Raw genomic sequence first — 20,360 nt, 5'->3', positions numbered from 1 at the left:
GTGACATCAAGAGAAAGGTTAAATAGAAAGTGTAAAATTGCTAGGTAACAGTGTATAATTCACACTGTTTTGGAATATCTTGCAAGAGTATTTTGCAACATGAAGACTTGGAAAGAAATGCACTCTAATATATTGATTCATACATATATCGTCGCTTTCTTATATGTGCTACCTCAGCGAGCACCATATATCATAGCTTTCTTGAAATGAACAGGTTTAGGGAAAATGTCCTAATGAAACTGTGAAAAACAATTAGGTACCTGGAATTTAAAATTAGGTGGGAGGCACAGAAATCTACAAAGGTCACTCACTTCAATGCTTCATTAGCTCAACAGTTCTTAAGAGTTTTGGCTTATTTTCTTGGCTTTTTAATGTAGGTATGTAGTAGACATTCTTGTAATATCGATATGCACACTTACTGCTACTGTCTTTAACATATTTCCTATTTTACTCCAATTCAATTCCAAAGATACTTACGTGGTCATAGCAGTGATATTACTTCATATTGTATTTGCACACCTGTTTCTCAAGTATAAGTGCTTTTAGGGCAAGGATCCCATACATTCACCCTTGTATCACTAGCACCGTATCTGGCATACCGTAAATACTATTTTGTGTTGTATTTTTTAAATGAATGATGAGCTCCTGCTATTTTCTTCCAGTTTTCCTCCATCACGAAGGGGTTTCTCTTAGCAATCATAAGACCTCAGGGAAAGCTGACCAGTGATTGTATAGAACCTGGAAATGTTCTCTTCCGATCTTTAAATGCATGGAATTTCTCGAACACCGGAGGACAGATTGTTGCAATCTGCCAGCAAAGCTGAAAGAACATTCCACCGAAGAGATACAGGAATGCTGGCGATTACCAGGTAGCTAGTCAGCTCTATCGCAGCAGTGTTCTCCAGCCAGCGTTCGTGCACAGTCTGCAGCTCACTCCAGGCACCTCCAGTCTGGGAAACCACAGATTTGGGCGTTCTCTTTACACAGAGGTTTAGGCAGGACCTCTGCACGGGCAAGTCGACGAATGTCTACAGTAGCGTCAACTGATGGTTGTTGGCGCAACTTCAGCGCCACCAGGAATCCCCAGTTGCAGTACAATGAAGAAGGAAGTTTTACTCAGGGCAGAATGGCGCAATGGGGATACAGCCCAACTATGAAAAAACAACACGGCTACAGAGCAGCTCCACTGTGGCACAGCCGGGCTGTGAAAACCTCACAGGTATGAGGCAGCCCTCCAGCCAGGTCGCTCTCCAGCCAGACAGCCCTGCTCCTCCCTGGTCTGCCCTGGCTTGCGCCGGCCGCCTCCTCTCCGCGCTAATGATACATCTGTGTCTCAGCTCACCCGAGAGAAACACACCCTCGTGTTTTAGTGGAAAGGGAAAGTGCACCCTCAAAGCCACAGGGCAGCTGGTTTATATAGACAGAAATCCCTGCCTCTGATCTCTGATTGGTCTGGCTGTATGCAAATGAGGATTTCAAATTCTCATAGTTTGATTGGTCCAAGAGGTACTGTCCTGATTGGTCAGAAATTAGCTACTCTTATTCATCGGTGAAGATGTTGATTGGTCAGGGAGGGGAGAAAAAGAGAGAGAGAGGGAAGGAGGAGAGAGAGAGGGAGAGAGAAGAGAGAGAGAAGAGAGAGGGAGAAGAGAGAGAGAGAGAGGGAGGGAGAAGAGAGGGGGGAGGGAGAAGAGGGAGAGAGAGAGAGAGGGAGAGAGAGGGAGAGAGAGGGAGAGAGAGAGAGAGAGAGAGAGAGAGAGAGAGGCTCAGCTCCAATTGGAAAGAAAACTTCAGTCCTATTGGTGGAAACAGGGTTCCAGGAGCTCCTCTCCCGTGGCAGCTGGCTCACGTGGCAGGCAGCTGGCTCACGTGGCAGGCGGGCAGCTCAGTGCAGGCCTCCCCCTGAAGTGCAGTTTGCAAGTAGAAATGACTGCTAGGCTCTGTTTGTTGTTGTTTGGTTTCGTTGTGTGTTTGTTTGTTTGAATTTGAGCCCAGTTAGCCACAGCCCTTCTTAGCAGGTACAGCCCCAAATGCGAAAGTAATAACAGCCTTCTACCTGCATGCACTGTTAGCAGCTTACGAGCAAGGTCCGCAAAGTCTTTTTTATGAAGGACATGCAGAAGCATGTCTCTGCAGTCCCAGGTCTAAATGAACTTACGGATTTTTAAAAGCAAAAATTGGCTGGGGCTAGGAGGCATTGGATGAAGGTGGTCAAAAGGACAAACTGCCAGTGACAAGGTAAGGACACAGGAGGGATGCAAGGTACAACGCGGTGACTGTAGTAAACACTGCGGTCTGACATGTGTAGGGTGGGGCCAAAGCGAGCTTACAGTTGTGAGGACGTGAAAAGGAGTTTATTCTCGTCTTATTATGTATTCATTATTGTATATTTTCCACATGAACAACTATAAGCCTACCTACTTTTTCCTCACCTTCTAGGGAAGTTATTAGGAGAGCAGTAAATCGTAAAGGTTCTTCATACAAGGAAAAAAATGCCTTTTATTATTTTTTGTATCTTTATGAAGTCATAGACACTAACGAAACTTACTGTGGTCGTCATTTCACAATATATGTAAGCCAAATCTTTATGTTGTACACCTTACACTTATACAGTGTAGCATGTCAATTAAATCTCAACAGATCTGGAAAAAATAAATAAAAGCAAAAAATTATTTATCATGTTACCTTTTAAAATCTAGAACATAAAGAGTATAAAGAATAAGACAGCCCTGGCTGGCATAGCTCAGTGGATTGAGCGAGGGCTTGCGAACCAAAGTGTCGCGGGTTCGATTCCCAGTCAGGGTACATTCCTGGGTTGCAGGCTACGGCCCCCAGCATCCGCACATTGATGTTTCTCTCTCTCTCTCTCCCTCTATCTATCTCCCTCCCTTCCCTCTCTAAAAATAAATAAATAAAATCTTTAAAAAAAAGAGTATAAAGAATAAGACAAAAAGAGTCACCACTCTCATCGCCCAGATAGTCACTGCTTATTTTTCAGGCAGAAACAATCAAGTGCACGGCTTGAGAGTATGAACAGAACAGGAAAGAAGAACAGACTTGAAAGCCACTCCCGACCTCCCTGTCTCCTTTCCCTCACCCCCTCGAGGCTGCAGGGGGTCTTTTTCAAATTCAGGGTCACATCATTGCCTGCTGACAACCCAGGGGACTCCTCACTGCTTTGGGGATGACGTTCCTACCTGGTCGTTTTTCCCCAGTGCCCTTCAGGGCTGGACCCCTCAAGCCTTCTGCACTGGGGCATCCCCAGTTGAGGTCCCCAGAACACACGACTGACTGGTTCTTCCCAGGCTGCTGTTTGCTCACAGGTGAGGCCTCGCTCCTTCCTCAAGGATCTACCTCCCTGCATCTTCATTGCAGATTCCCTCTCCCATCTGCCAGGAGACAAGGAAGCTCTTCACAGGCAGAGACCTTACTCACTTGGCTTTCCCACCCCCCTAGTGCTTGGCATATACTGGGTACCAGATGAACGTTTTTGAAAGGATGGAGCCAGCAAGACCTAGCTCCAGTAGACAAGCAACACAAGCCAGGAAATGGTTAAAAGCAAGAGGACTACACTTCACAGGAATGAAAGGGGGTGGCCATCTGCTTCCGGCCTTCCTCTCCCTGCCACTGTGGGTGCAGGCTTCCTGAAGATTGGGAGGGATCCTGGCCTGCAGGTTGCAAACCGGCAGGAAGGGCTGCGGGTGGCTTTAGTGGAGCATTGAACGCAGGCGCCTTTGTGGGGGAGGGGGTCACCTTCGGAGGCCCCTCTGACTGCTTTGGGGAGAGAAGCCTGGTGGAGAGGAGCCCCCAGGAGTGAAGCAGGCAGCTGGTCGCCTGCAGATGGTGCTAGGCCCCCCTTAGCCAGAAGGAGACCTTGGTATTTCCTTCTAGATTGTCTGGCCCAAAAGGACTAGGCTAAAGGCAAGGATTCAGGGTGGCTGTTTGAAACAGGAATAAATTCCTAAGCAGTGTGCTTTGCAGCTAGACAGGTAGAGTGGAGGGTCAAAGTGTAACAGGGTACAGCCAAGAGGGGGTCCCCAAATAGGGATTTGTAATGGGGTCCAGAATTCAAGGTGTCCAGGAAATATTAGAATTTTATATATATATATATGATGTCCTCACCCCCACAAGTCTGAGCTGGGGGATGGGACATATGGAACAGGGCCACTGAGAGCTGTGTTGTACAGCAACAGCTTTGCAGCTAACCTCTGGCATGGTCATTTAACAACATATCTACAGCCTTTAACTGGTTTCATAGATATGTTAAATAGCTGTGGCCATGCCTTGAGCCAGGGAGATGGAAGTGACTTCCACCCTGGATGTAACTGGGAGGCAACTCCCCCTGGTTACAGGGCCTGCATGAGAGCTTGGAGATGATTGGCCCCATGACAGGGGGCCACCCCTGCCCAGACTTACTATGGCAGCCCAGGAAAGCTGGAGAAATACAGGAATGCTGGCAGGTGTAACTGATTGCAGGAGGAGTCGGAAATGGGGCTGCAGAGGAAGACTGGCGCTGGGATTAAAACCCAGGCGCAGCAGCCATACCTGGGGAGAACCACTCAGCTTTGGCTGAGTGGGGGCCCCTCCGCTTTGGCAAGAGTCAGGACCGCAAGGCTTAGGAAGCAGGAGAGATTTTGCCAAGAAGAAAAGGGGTGAAAGGACTCTTGCTGGTGGCCATGAGAAGGTGCCACAGGGTTTTGGATTAACTGGAGATCGTGTCAGCGACACAGCTGATGGTGCCAGGAGCCTGAATCACGGCCTTCTACTTCTTTTCCTGAGATATGGTACCCCGGACTGGGCAGAGGGAGAAGGAAGGACTATGTGCATCTGTGGGTATCCTAAAGGACTTTAGTATTTTAATGAAGACATGAAGTCATTACTCTAAGTCTGTATAACTTTTAAATAATCCCTTTCCTTTTCACCAATCTCCGGCATTGAGAGATGTCTTTCCTCTGGCAGCGGGCAAAACGAACCTAGTAGGTAGGGGGAACCCCCAGAGAAAAATGGGGATCCTTTTGGTAATAGTATATCGTTCACCCCACCCCTTGGGTCTGTTCTGGAACAAAAGCCCAATGTTCCAGAGTTCTGAGTTGACAGACCCGAAAGTGCGTGTAGGTAGGAGACGTGAACCAAAGTCTGAGGTGTACTCATCCAGACCTCGATGGAAGGGGGCCCCGTCCTTGCAGAAGGCACCTGAGACATCACAGGGCCGTAGGATGTCAGAGTGGGGAGAAGCTCCACCCTTACGTGCCAAACCCCTGATCACAAAGTCACTGCTGGGGGGTAGAGATGACACACGGGAGACCTGACCTGTTAACTGTACAGTGACATTCTGCTAACAGTCATCGGGGACATCTTCATCTTCTTGCAGTGAAGGAGGGCACAGGTGATGTCATGTGAGCCTGGATGTTCTAGAAGGTATTGGTGACCTGATAGTCCTGACAGCAACTGAGCAGAAGGAGCTCGAGGACTGAGAAGGTGGAAACCTAGTCCAGTCTCAGCCACCCCCAGCTGCAGGAGCTCGGGCGGCGTGCTTAAATCTCTGAATCTGCTTCCTCATTATGATCTTTTTTTTCTTTTAATCTAACTTTCTATTTTTTTAAGAGGGGTTTTTTTAAGGTTTTATTTATTTATTTATTTTTTAGAGAGGGAAGGGAAAGAGAGAGACATCAATGTATGGTCGCTGGGGGCCGTGGCCTGCAACCCAGGCATGTACCCTGGCTGGGAATAGAACCTGCGGCACTTTGGTTCGCAGCCCATGCTCAATCCACTGAGCTACGCCAGGCAGGGCTCATTATGATCTTTATGAACTGCAGATCACTGTATAAATACTGGGCCCTGGCAGAAATAATAAGAGGACTACAGTCAATTTTTCACTTTTCTAAAAAAATCCTCACCCGAGGATATGTTTTTAAATTGATTTTAGAGAGAGGGGCAGGGGGAGAGAGAGAGAAGCATCGATGTGAGAAACACGTGCACCCCAACAACCATGGTGGAACCTGCCACCTAGGTACATGCTCTGACCGGGGATCAAACCCACAACACTGTAGTTTGTGGGACGCCACTCCAACCAACTTAGCCACTCAGCCAGGGCTCAAATTTTCACTTTGGAAGCCTTCCCCTTTGGAAAGAACGCACAAATTAGTGACTCCTCCCACGCTGTCAAACACATCAGCGATTTTAAAGCTATGTTTGAGCATCCGCACCAGCGGGACACTCACGGCCTCTGGAACGGCCCAGACCTGCTTTGGTGCCCCGTGCGGCAGACTCATCTTGACGCACCGCGGACTGACCTCCCCGAAGTTCCCATCCACTCTTTCTAAATCTTTTCTCTGACGGTCACAGGGACCAAGGCTTACTCCTCTTCTAAATGCCCACCTGTAAATACTGGAAAGAAGCTAGGGTTTTCTCACCTGAATCTAGTCTTTCCCAGGCTTAACACTCTGGCTTCTAACGTTTGCCCCAGGCCATGCCCCACCCTGGGTGTGACCCCCTTTGAGGACAGCCTTAAACACCTTAAATGTCCAGCAGGGGAGGCCCGATTTCAGAATGGAGGATATCGTGTCAACATAGAACACACACTAATAAACAAAATGTATTTCATGGCATGAGAAAAATTACTATAGCCAATTTGATGATACATTAAATTTTAAAGTAGATTTTGTACTTCAAATTTTGTAAATAAACTTTATATAAAAATTTTAAAAAGATTTTATTTCTCTTGGACAGAGGGGAAGGAAGGGAGAAAGAGAGGGAGAGCAACATCGATGTATGGTTGCCTCTCGCACCCCCCCACTGGGGGACCTGGCCTGGCCAGCAACCCAGGCATGTGCCCTGACAGGGAACCAAACCCACGCCCCTTTGGTTCCCAGGCCAGCACTCAAGCCATTGAGCCACACCAGCCAGGGACGTATATGTATATGTGTATGTATATGTGTATGTATATGTATAAATAAACTTGCATAAGGCTCCGTCCTGGGTAGTACAATCACAGGTGATAATTAGCTTCCTTGCATCTTCTCTCAAACTTCCTATAATCAATTAAGGGTCATTATGGCTACAAATAGACCCTAAGTCCACACAGCTTTTACCCACTAGTCCAGGTCCTAAATCTCTGAAATAGAAAATAGGCTTCCTCTCACTTCTCAGCTCACAAAGCGGCATGCGCAAGTAAACCTAGAGCACCAGGAGCCGAGTGAGCATCCATCAAGAGCTTCTTTCCAACCTGGCTGGTGTAGCTCAGTGGATTGAGCGCGGGCTGAGAACCAAAGTGTCGCAGGTTCTATTCCCAGTCAGGGCACATGCCTGGGCTGCAGGCCATGGCCCCCAGCAACCGCACATTGATGTTTCTCTCTCTCTCTTTCTCCCTCCCTTCCCTCTCTAAAAAATAAATAAATAAAATCTTTAAAAAACACACATTATATCATTTTTATTAATTTTTTAAAAGGACCAGCTCTGGGTCTTGTTGATTTTTTTTCTGTGTACATCTGCTTCTCCATTTCATTGATTTCTGCTCTTATTTTATTTCTTTCACTCTATTTTCTTTGGGTTGAATTTGATGTTGTCTTTCTAGTTTTTCAACTGTAAGGTTAGATTATTGGCTTTTAACTTTTTTCCTAGTTTATGCAATCAATTTCCTTGTAGCCCCTGCTCTAGCTATAACGCACATATTTTGATATATTATTTTGATCCAAAATATTTATAATTTCTATTGTGCTTTTTCATTGATTCATGTTATTTAGAAATCTGTTACTTAATATTCAGATATTACTAGTTTTTGTTATTGATTTCACCTTTAATTCCACCGTAATTAGAGAACATTTTCTGCATGATTTCAATCTTTTGAAATTTGTTAAGACTTGATTTATGGCTCTGTGTGGTCTATTTTGGTGAATGTTTCATATGCATTTGAAAAGTGTGTATTCTGCAGTTGATGGGTGAAGCATTTTGTAAATGTAAATTGGATTAATTTGGCTATTAATGCTATCCAATCTTTTGTGTCCATTGCTGATTGTTTTGCTTTGATTGTGATTGTAGATTTGTTCCTCCCTCTTTACTTTTGGTCAAATTTTGCTTTGTACAATATATTAGTGTTGCCACAACCTGATGAAATTAAATCTCATCATAACTGCTGCACCACGCTTAATGGAGAATGCTCAAAGATCGTTTGAGTCAGGAACAAGATAAAGATGACCTGTACAGTAACTATCACTTCAGAATTCTCTGAGGGTACTGGTTTATGCAATCTTTATTTGCGGATGATATGATTATTTTCATAGGAAGCCCAAGAAGATTGAATTAGAAAAAAACTATGAAAAATAACAGAATTATGTGAGCTGGATATATAAAAATTAATATAAAGAAAGCAGTAGCCTTACTGTATATAAAAGCTCACTTGTGAGGAAAAAACATGGTAACATTAACTTATCTGGGAATGCACAAGATTTACATAAATAAAAGAAAGCTTAAGTAGCTATGAGAAAGGTTGTAATTTGGAGACAAGGAAGCTAAATAACATAAAAGTTATCATTCCTCCCCCAAGTTGTATACATATATAAAGTGCTAAAATATCCAAAGACTATAACGTTATATTCTATTTGTCAATTCAAGCTTCCTCTGTCCCACCAATTAATGCCCTTGACTGTTTGCCTCCACAATTGGATATTATTATAATTTGTTGCCGAGTCTATTGAACTTAAATGCTTGTTTTAAATGCTTTAGTAATTGGGTAATACATTTTACAAACATTCGCAAAATACCCCATACTTACACCGGCAAGTGTAAACTGAGGAATAACTTACGTACAATTGGTGCACAAATCGTGATAGGCTTGGTGAATTTTCACACACGTATACATGTGTTTAACTCACACTCAGATCAGTGCCCAGAGTGTTTTGAGTTCTGCACAAGGCACCCTCCTGCCCTCTCCCAGTCAGTATCCACCCCATGGGGAGCCGCACTTCTCCATTTTCTATCATGATGGATTTTGCCTGTTTTTGAGTTTCATGTAAATGAAATCATACAATCTGTCCTCTTCTGTGCATTTTTTCACTCTGTTGTTTCAAGTTTGTCTTTTCTCATTGCTGCAAGTCACATTACCTTTGCTATGTGTACTTTCTGCTACAACCAATGATTTAACACATACATATATAACATTTAATTTTAATAAGTTTTTTGCATTCGTAACATTTATCCAAATTTTATATATTTCAATGTATTATACTGGTGGGTCTAATATTTCCCATTTTACCAGCAAATAATATTAACTAATCAAATAGCTCACCCATATCAATTAAGAAAAAATTTGGAAGTATTTTAAAACATTATCAATGGTTTTTACCGTAATGACCTGAGGAGAGATTTCAGAATACTACCAATAGGGTCTTTAATGTTTATTTTGGGAAATGTTGGTGAGTTCTTAGGATAGACTATAAATCTTACCTTAATTAACGATTGATCAGACCACAGTAGGCAAATGAAAACATACAACTTGCCTTCTCCTCTACATTATTTTTGGCCCGGGGAATGTTATATCTCAAGTTTTCTGAGCATCACAGACAAATCACCAAAAATTCAAGTTGTCATCACATTAGTCAGTTTTCAGTAAGTTATGCTATGATTACGAACCACCCCCAAATCTCAGTGGCTTGCTACAACTAATCTGTCCTTCATAGTACACGTCTGTCACAGGGCACCTCTGACTCCGCTCCACGTGTTCTTCCTTCTGGGGTTCAGGCTGAAAGAAACTCTCTCGAGACATGTTGGACTCAACACAGAGGGACAAAAGCATGGGATGTCTCTTCAACTTCTGCTGGTCTGTGACATCGTGCCTCTGGCTGAAGCAAATCATATGGCTGGGTGTCATACAAAAGGGCAAGGAAAATGCTCTGTAGGATGAGTCCCCAGGGAAAGGTGATGAATGTGCTGAGTGATAACTCAGTCTACCTCTGGCACTGTCATCCTCGCCATCACCACTGCCACTCACGGTAAGTGCCGGAGCCCAAGTCACATGAGCTTCCCTCTTAACTCATCCTAAAGTCTGTGGGACTGCTTCATTCATGACCTCTCCCACCCACTCTCCACAAGAATGAAAAATTTGGAAGTAAAATATGGATACTTTGTTTAACACATAGAATGTGAACTCATTTCCTTAGCATTCTCACTTCCATGCTGGTATACAAATCTTGGGTCAGTGACTCTTTGAGGAGGCCGGTCGCTAACCAAGTCCACAACTACACCAGCGACTGGCCTTGACAGAAGGTGAAGTAGCACATTTGAACTAGCAGAGCTCCTGCTGCTTACATGTTCCCTGGCTCTGAGTTAAAAAATAAATGAGCCAAGTAAGTCAAAGTGATTGCCAGACAGTCTAGAAGGTGTCCCTGGCCAAAATGACCAATCTATCCCAATGGAGAGATATTTACAATATTAAGGTGTGGATAAATACCTACCTCCCCTGTGCAAAGGAACTCAAGGTCACGGTCTTGTTTGAGATCAGTGGCTGCTATATGAACTGAAGGGTAACCTTGCCTGACTTTGTGCTTGTAGGAAACCAAGGCTGATGGGGACGGTGGATGCCCAGTTTCCTCTTAACTCGCAGGTCCACACCATGTCTTGGTTTTTCAGCTTGAAACTTATGTTGCTTAAAAGTCAGAAAGAGCCCTGACCAGTGTGGCTCAGTTGGTTGGGTGGTATCCCACAAAGCGAAAGGTCACCAGTTCGATTCCCAGTCAGGGCACATGCCTGGGTTGCGGGTTCAGCTACCAGGAGGGGCACGTACAAGAGGCAACTGATCGATGTTTCTCTCTCACATCAATGTGTCTGGTTCATGAGATCTGTACTGTTAGAAAATGATTCAAAAAAGAGAACAACTTTCCATGGCCCTTCAAATTATTTTCTCCACGAGGTGGAATGAAGAAAAAGAAGACCCATTTTGTATTGAGACAGAAGGTGGAGATGCTGGCAGCAAGGAAGACTAGATAAACAGGCTTATTAGAAGAGTGAACTAAAGTAGCTACCATGGTTATCTGTGTAATCTGGTCAGTTAATAAACAGTGACTGCTTGCAAACTGAAAAAAAAAATAAAGCTTATGGGAAGAATGAAACAAAAAACTGGAAAAAAAAAAGATAGAAATCATAAAATTAAGGGTAGATCACTAGGAAAATATCCAAACTGATGCTCAGTGAGAAAAAATAACGGATCTAAGAGACCTGGACACAGCGAGAGGTCTCCTGGATGGAAAGAGAGAGAGAGATGGGGTCCGAAGCCATGGTCAAAGAGGGAGTGGCTGGGCAGGAAACACATGAAAGCACAGACTCAAGGAGCTTGGAAACTGCAAGCATAATGAATACAGGGACGTTCATACTCACTTACATTGCATTTAGACAGACTGCTGAAAACCAAAGACCAAGAGAAAAAGGCAGAGTGAAGAACGCATCTTTAAAAAGCCCCATTCAGCTAATTTTTCCATGAAACTGTGGAAGACACAAAAGAACAGAAGAGCATCTGTAGAGCACTAGAAGAAAAAAAAACTGACAGCACAGACTTCTATACCTAGTGAAGGTATCCCTCCAGAACGAAAGCAAAATGAAAGCATTTACAGGCAAAAAAAAAAAAAAAAGTCGGAGAATCTGTTAGCGTCAGATCTGTGCTCAATGAACTACCGCAGGAACTTTCTGAAACTGAAGAAAACAGATCACTGAAAGGAGACCGGAACTACCGGAAGCATTGAGAAGCGCAAACGAGATACATAATGAAAAACACAAAGGACTACTGAGTGTATTAACCATAATAATAATAAGTCCGTCCTAGGTGATCTATTACATATGGGAGTGGCAGCAAAGGCAGGAAAGCACAGAAAGAGTTAAGCTGTTGTAAGATTCTTGCATGTTTTGTAAATGGTAAAATGACCAATGAAAGTCGACTGCCATAAGCCGAGGATGCATAAGGTGCTCTCTCTCGCAAAAACGTACACAAGAGTATCTACCTTAAAGTTAATACAGGAGAACCACGCATGGACCAACCACTCTGACCGAGATGGTGACAGTGGTTTGTTTCTGTGGGCAAAACTGACCGCAAGGGAAGCACAGGGCAGCCCGAGGGCTGATCTGATCTGGGTGGTGTTATGTGTATATACTTAAATTATAAATAGGTGTGCTATATGATATATTTTACTGGAGTTTGTGCAATGTATGGTACCTTAATATATATATAATTTAGATATAATGAAATAATTCAGTATACACAATTATATGAATGTTAAAATTCATTACAAATAACATATGAGCATTTAACAATATTTAAATGTAATGCTTATATAAATACAATATTTAATGTATGTAATATACATATTTACATTTAATTTCATTGAGCTATTCTCTTAAGGTTTCTGTACTTAATTATAGGCAAATTAAACCTCAATAAAAAGTAAAAAATATTTCATCAGAAAAATAAGAGAAATATCCTATCTATGAAACAAATATAGGATGCTTAAAATGGGCAGATTGGAGAAAAAAAAGAGTCTTTGAAAACTAAAAAGTGATAGATAAAAATACAAATGATAGCAAAAAAATAGTAAAAGAGCTGAAATATTAAGTCTAAGACAGCTCTCTAAAAGTAGGACCAAAAAGGTATATTCCATGAAAGAAAATAGTAACAAAATTAGAAAATCAATGTGGAAGCTCACTATTTGGCTAACAGGAGCTCCAAAACGATAGACCAGAGAAAACGAAAAGAAGGGACACACTGAACAAATAGCTCAACACATGTTCCCAGACCTGAGGAACACAAGTCTCTGAATGGAAAGTTCTAACGAGTGTCCAGCACGGTGAATGGAAAATGACCCACGTCAAAGAGCACCAGGGCGCAATGTCAGGACATCGGATAGAAGGAAACAGCCCAAGGATTTTTAGAGAGGAAAAGGTCACACACAAACTATCAGGAATCAGGATGGAATTCAACTCCTCAGCAAAACAACAGATAGCTGTAAGGATAAGGAAGCAAAGAAGAAAAAATGGGACTCGGGAATCTAGGATCCAACACAGGACAGGCACCACAGGAATTCCCAGGGTGGTGGTGGAGGGAGTCCCAGGTAGTCCTTGTGCCGCGAACCTGGCGGACACGCAGCCCAGACCCGAGCAGGTGTCCTGTGAGAGAACATGGGGCCGGTGGAGGGCTCCTGGGAGGGGAGGGGCTGGTATTACAGAGCTATTGCTCTTCTGTGAGAAAACATTTAGCAATAGCTCATACAAACCAAAGCAATTGAATAAGTAAAGCAATCAAGTCCAATAGAAAAGGTAGTTTTACAATTTAGGAACTGTAATCATGGTGTGTGCGTACTGTTTTATTAATCAGCATATGGTCCCGAACTGTTGCGTTATAACAGTGAAAAGGTTGACCATGAATCTCAACACAAAAGAGCTCACTAACACTGTCACTCACAACTAGAAAGTTATTGGTTAGATCTAAATTGTAGGCTCCACGAATAGCAGTATTTGCCTTTATTTTTAAATTGGGGATAAATACCAGAACAAGCAACGAAATACATTGAAAGCAGATACCCTGGGAACAGGAAGTGGTTAAAACAGGAGACCACAATTTTTTTTTTGTAATGAGATTTTTCCCACTAGACATTTGTCTCTGACTTGTATTTTGAAAAGTGTTTAAATCTATATAAATTTAAAGAACAGTGCAATGAATATCCACCTGCTCTTCACCTGCATTCAACATCGGCATTGCTTCTCCCTCGTTTTCCTGTGACCCACGTGGAGGGAGCTGAGAACGTCACAAGACTTCATTCATAAACATTCCAGCTGGGGTCTCTTGAGAGCAAGGACACTGTCCTCCACACGTGGAAAATCATCATTGCCTCTAAGGAAACTGACAATAATCCCCTGTGATCTCCTAAGTGGATTGGTATACAATCCACGAATTTCCTAAACAGTACTCCGAATGTTGTTTATGTATCTTTTTTCCCCATCTGGGACTTGATCAGATGTTAGTTTGCATTTGGTTGTTCCACCTCTTTGCACGTCTACATTACAGAATAGTCCCCACCCTACCAGGCCTTTTTTGGTTTTCATGACGCTGAGCTTTTTGAAGATGGGACTCGAGTTGTCTTATCGAATGGCCCACATGCTAGATGTGACCTCGTGGTCCCGTTCATGTTTCCATTGAAGCCGTTTCTATGGGCATGTATTACTTTGTAAGCAACAACAAAAAAGGAGATAGCATTTTTGTGCCTTTATTAAAGGGCCACCACTTTCTCTCCCAGGCTGCCCTGGGCGGAAGTCTGAGGTTTTCTCCATTGTTAACTGGGTCAGCGTGTACTTACTAGGTGCTCCCTAACCCAAGTCACTCCAGGAAGCAGGTTAAACACTTTCTCATGGAGAGGCAGGCATTTTCACAGCTTTTCATTTATAGTGTGTTCCCAGTGGGGACTTTTCCCCTCACCTGCCCATGAAATTCTGTCACTGAAGATTCTTGTGTCAGTTACTGGAGCCACAAGCAGAAGCTGCTCCTGCACAAACGCCTGGCCGCTGAGCAGCGCTGGCTCTCCGGGTGAGAAAGCCGAGACCAAGCCCTGGCTGGTGTAGCTCAGTGGATTGAGCTCGGGCTGGGAACCAAAGTGTCACAGGTTCGATTCCCAGTCAGGGTACATGCCTGGGTTGCAGGCCATAACCCCCAGCAACCGCAACGCACATTGATGTTTCTCTCTTTCTCTATCTCCCTCCCTTCCCTCTCTAAAAAAAAATAAATAAATAAAATCTTTTTAAAAAGATTAAAAAAAAAAAAGAAAGCCGAGACTGAGCCCTGCGGGGACTGGGTTCTGGGCCCAGGCCTGCCACGCACACCCTGCTCACCTGGGGCAAGCCTTCGGCCTCTCTAGGCCCCAGTATTCTTATCTATTACAGGACGGCAGTAGAACAAATTGGTAATGATAACAGTCTGAGACACAAGACTAAACACAAAAGAATCCTCAAAGTATTCTTGTGACATAGAAGTAGTCAACAAACTTTTTCATGAATTTAAGGGTAAAGGACTTCAGGACGTACAACCCTGGTCTATGGACTATTTTGAGCTGAAAAAAATAGTGAGGGCACTAGAAAAACAGCAAATGTAGGGAGAGGCTTACCTTGAACTCCCCTCATTCACCTGCAGCCGCATCCTCCTGCAAAAGGTACTCGGTTGCCATAAATGCCGGCCCCGCCCCCGTCCCCGCCCAAGGAATGTCCTCAATCCAGGAAATGGACTCGTATCACAGGAGACCAGGAGTCAGCATCACAACTGAGCTTTGTCACAGACTGTGATACTTCCCATCTAGTCTTCTAAAGTCCCCTTCGTCTCTCCTAAAGTTGACTCCCCCTTGAGGGAGCTGCCCTACCCTACCCTTCCCCTATGAGGAGGGCACAGGAGCTCTCAAAGCTCATCAGTTACTCACTTCCTTTTCCTTGTGATGCTGCCCCGGACAAATATTAAGCACTAATAGTCCGCACACCTTCTCTGTGAATCTCTGCCTGTTGTCCGTATACTGTGGTCTCAGCTACCCAACCCAGGAGGGTGGAGGGTGAGTATTTTCTCCTCTAGAGAGGAATCTCCAGGTTCAACCTGTTGGTGATACCAGGTTACCTTTGTTGCTGGTGTTAGTTCCTTCGAACTGCTGCGAACGCTTTGTGACTTCTCTCTCACACCTGGCAGAAGGAGACAGAAGAGACGGGGAGCCTGGAATCAGCCAGGTGGCCTGTGTCGTGTGGTGCACTCCACAGACAAGTGGCTCTTCACCCTGGGGCCAGGCTCACAGCCCCACTGGGACGCCAATTTCTGGGCTGTGAAACGGATGGGAGGTGGTGGTGGACGGAATCATTTCTCAAAATTCTCAATGAGCCAGTTCTTGAAACTTTGAGGAAAAGGGACAGTATTTTTTGTGTCATTTGTGCTGTCGTCATATTGAATAACTGGTTGGATACCTACTTACTGGTATTTCGCCATCGCCCTTTACTTAAATTACATATTCTCTCATTGCTTTTCCTCTTTTAAATGGGTACTAAGGAAACATCTGACTTTTTCTGTCTTTGCTTTATAGCCACGACTTCTGGTCCCAGAGCCTTCTGAGCCTGTGAATAATTATCCGGTTTAACCTATGGATACCCTGAAGGTAGTCACATAAATTGCTCATGATTCAGTTTTGCTGGTACTTCCTGCGGAAAACTCCCCCCCTCCAAAACATCCTGGGATGGTAACATGACCGGCAACGTACTTGAAACTTACACAGAAACTTCCACCGGAGGGCCTCCCGTGTTTCTCACACCAGTAAGGAACGGAGGCTTTAGTGAGGACTAAGGAAGTCATCGTCCTCAGTCACTCACGTTGGAAGGGCTCCTCAAAATAGTTTTCTTACCTACTCCTAGATCCTAAATCTCTTCTAGATCCTCAGAGCCATCAGAGCCTGGAAAGAATGGAAGAGGGTAAAATGGTGAGTCAACCAGGTCCTGGTCAGCCCTTGGGGGGTGGGAGGTGTAGAGGAGAGAGGCAGCGGGAGAGAGGAGGGGTGGGGAGGAAGAGAGAGAGGAAGGAAGGGAGAGAGAATATGAATGAATGAGAGAGAGGGCTGTCGTGACAATGCTCACAGATTCTACGAGTCTTAGGAGACACATCAATCAATCACAATGAATGGGCCTTTTTGGGATCCTGATTTTAACAGGTTAAAAAAAAGTATAGAGCCCTGGCTGGCATAGCTCAGTGGATTGAGCACGGGCTGCGAACCAGTGTTGCAGGTTCGATTCCCAGCCAGGGTACATGCCTGGGTTGCAGGCCATAACCCCCAGCAACCGCACATTGATGTTTCTCTCGCTCTTTCTATCTCCCTCCCTTCCCTCTCTAAAAATAAATAAATAAAATCTAAAAAAAAAAAAAAGTATAGAACAGGCAAGCCAATAAAACACTGACTGGGATTTTGCTGAAATTAAAGTACTGGTCTCATTTTAAGAGGCCATAACGGTATTAAGGTTCATGTTCTTTCTGAAGTGTTTTTACCTTTCAGGCATTCTAACGGAGAGGATGGCGATGCACGGTGTTTGCTTCGGAACAGCACGAGCTGGTGGACGGGGTGGGGGGCGAGAGGGAGCGGACCGCCCCAGAGCAGGTCAGCGTTGAAGGGAGGGGTAAACACATGGCGTTTGGTCTGTTTCTCTTTTCTTTCTCTCTGAAATTGTTCATAACAATTTTTAAATAATAACCAGGAAAACAAATCTTTTCACCACTGACCCTGAGAGATGGAGAAGTCTCATTTTGTGTGTTCCATTTTCCATCAGGCCCATCAGGTTCAACTCTTGCATCTGAAGGTAAACGTAAGGAATGGGAAGTGGGAAAAGGGAGAAGAGGTTTATTTTCCCAAATAATGCTAATACCGCCACACATTTAAATCATGGTTTACAGTTTCAAAGTACTTTATATCTTGTTTGCTCTTGGAAAAAGCTTGGTTTGTTTATTTGTTGTCATACGTGACATCTGACAAATGTCTTCATTATATTGTTTCGCATTTGTTTGTTTGTTTGTTTTAATGATTTACTCTAAACCTCTGGAAATAGTCCTATTGCTTTATTAGTCTCTTAGTTGATTCGTAAGGATTTATTTCCTGTTTTCACTTTGAGGGGAAAACGCAGCCCGAATGTCTACTTACAATATTAGAATTCTTAAGTGTTCCCCTCTCATGATTTGGGAGAGCTTTATTTTTCCTCGTGGTTTCTATTTGGGGGAACGCACGAGGAAAAAACCCCTTTCTTATTTCCTCTGAGCCCCCCAGCGGTTTTATTTTGTGTTTGCTTATTTCCCATGCTCCCAGTTGGAGCGAGCAGCCATCCGAAGTGTTCTGTTCTTTTTAATACTTTATCAGCATTTCCTTTATTAGCCACATTATCCTTTATCTCTTTCCTGTGAAAGCTTTTAAAGTAGCAACTGACGAAGCCCTGTCATTTGTCATTTAAGTATTAGGCCATCAATGTTTACAAGAACATTGCAAGATTCGAACACAATGTCCTACCTCACGGTCACAAGCCCACACACGTCTAGTAATCTGACTTTTGTTTTCCCTTTTCTCACGTATGCCAGGTTTCAGGATCCCATCCTCTGAGCACAGGCAATCAGCAGAGGCCCTTGTTGTTAAAAACTCAGGCTGGTCACAGACCTTTCACGAGGTCAAGAGCAGTAAACACCTGCCTTGTAACAGCAACACATTCTGAAGTTCATACAAAAGAGCTAGATGTGTTTTGTCAGCACTGGCCTTTATGAAGTCACAGGACTGCCATTCAACGGGGCAGTGAATTTCCACACCATAGCAAAGCCAGCCTGTAAGATGGGGTCTGTGGGCAGGTAGCTGGGAGAGAAGGGATCCCCCCGGGGGAAGGCTTCCCTGGACTGAATAGGACTTACTCTATGACACTGCAAATATTAAATATAGCGACATGAATCATACCGCAGAGCGCCAGTCCTGAAATCTGGTGTCAGGCATAACAATTTGTTCTCTCTCCTCGCTCATGAATAACAGAGAATCCATTGAAGAAATTTGGGCCTGCATAAAGAATACTCTGGTGCTTTATTCCTGCCTCTGGAAGATACATCTGCGTTTGACATGACATATGCTTCTCAAGTGTTATTTTCTGTTTACTAATCTTTGAACTAAATTGTCACCCTTTGTAAGTAGGAAGACATTTCCCCAGAACCCTCCTGACTCATGCCAAGGGCACAGAACAGCTGATAAACTCCAGTGACCTCTGATGAGACAGATGGGCTTTGTGGCTCCAGACCACGGATGACGGCATAACCCAGGTTAGAGTGGCTGGCAAACATGCTCAGGCCTTTTCCATATTTATCAAGCTGATCACAGGGGTCATGTCACCTGTTCTATGGTTGTGTGAAATCTCTTTATTATAGCCACCTTGCCACTATTTTTTGTCATTTGTATATATCCTTGTGTATATTTCTTTGTACGTACAAAATAATCCTTGCTTATTACAGCAGTAACAAGAGCTAACATTTATTTTTTTAATTTTTATTTTTTTAAACAATTCAGAAATAGCTGGATTCTTTTTTTTTTTAAGATTTTATTTATTTATTTTTAGAGAAAGAGAGAGAGAGAAACATCAATGTGCGGTTGCTGGGGGCCATGGCCTGCAACCCAGGCATGTACCCTGACTGGGAATCGAACCTGCGATGCTTTGGTTCGCAGCCCGCGCTCAATCCACAGAGCTACGCCAGCCAGGGCAGCTAACATTTATTAATTGCTTATAAGGTGCCAGGCACTCTGCTAAACACTTAAAACTCTTGCCTCACTTAATCGTAAACAACTCTGTGAGAAAGGTATCACCTCCATTTTGCAGATAAAAAAGGCATGGGCATAAAGGAATCAAATTTATCACCCATTCATTCTTCCTGAAAAATTCTGAAAACATGCAAAAGCAATGAAAAAATAAACTAGTGAAATTTATACATAATATCAAGGTTAGCACATTTATAAAAGGGTTTTTAAAAAATAAAACAGAAAAATTAAAAATGAGGCAGGATAGTAAGAAGCCAGGAAAATTCCTTGGCAAGTGGAATAGGGAAACTGAGACAGATGGCTGAACACACTGGCCTCACAATTTACAGCCCAGTAATAAGTCCTAAGGTCTTGTCTTACACATTCCAGATTCTGCTTGGGCAGACCTGCTTGTCCTGGTCCCTCTTTGGTGACATTCTTTGAAGGTGAAACTGACTGGAAAATGACCTATTCACTCACTTCAATGCATCAGCATGTTAAAGGACACACCTGGAAAGCTGATGAATATTTTATTGAGGTCCTCCCCTGCGACCCTCAGTAAAATTCCCGCCTTTAGAAAAACAGATAAAAACCCTTAAGACAAAGGACCCAGTGCATGCACGCTCTTCCTAGAGCACACCTGCACCTTCTTTCTTCAGGTGTGTATCTTTGCTGTCTTTCCCCTGAGCCCTAAGGGTCCCCGCAAGACTTGCAACCAGAGGAGCAACAGGCAGCGGCAGCGTATCCTGCACTCACCCCCTGCACCTGTCTCCAAGGGCTCTCGCTTTGCCTCACAACCTGTTTCCACAGTCCATGCAGCTCAGCTGGCTCACTTCCTCTGCCTCCGACTTTCTTTCTAAAAGGCTAGGGCAGCTCTCTGAGCAGCCCACTCCGATCTTCTCCTCAAGTGCACTTTCACTTTGCATGCTAAATAAACTTCCTCTTGCACTCAAGTTCTTGGCTCTGAATTCTTTCCTTGCCGAACTCGAGAACTAAGAGCCAACATCACTGACAACAAAAAGATTTTTAATGATAAACTGGAACTACAATTTCAGATTATTGCAACAAAAC

Source organism: Phyllostomus discolor, chromosome 2 (assembly GCF_004126475.2).
Source record: "Phyllostomus discolor isolate MPI-MPIP mPhyDis1 chromosome 2, mPhyDis1.pri.v3, whole genome shotgun sequence".
Classification (NCBI taxonomy): domain Eukaryota; kingdom Metazoa; phylum Chordata; class Mammalia; order Chiroptera; family Phyllostomidae; genus Phyllostomus; species Phyllostomus discolor.
The sequence above is the reverse complement of the archived record's forward strand: the minus strand, read 5'-3'. Positions refer to the sequence as shown.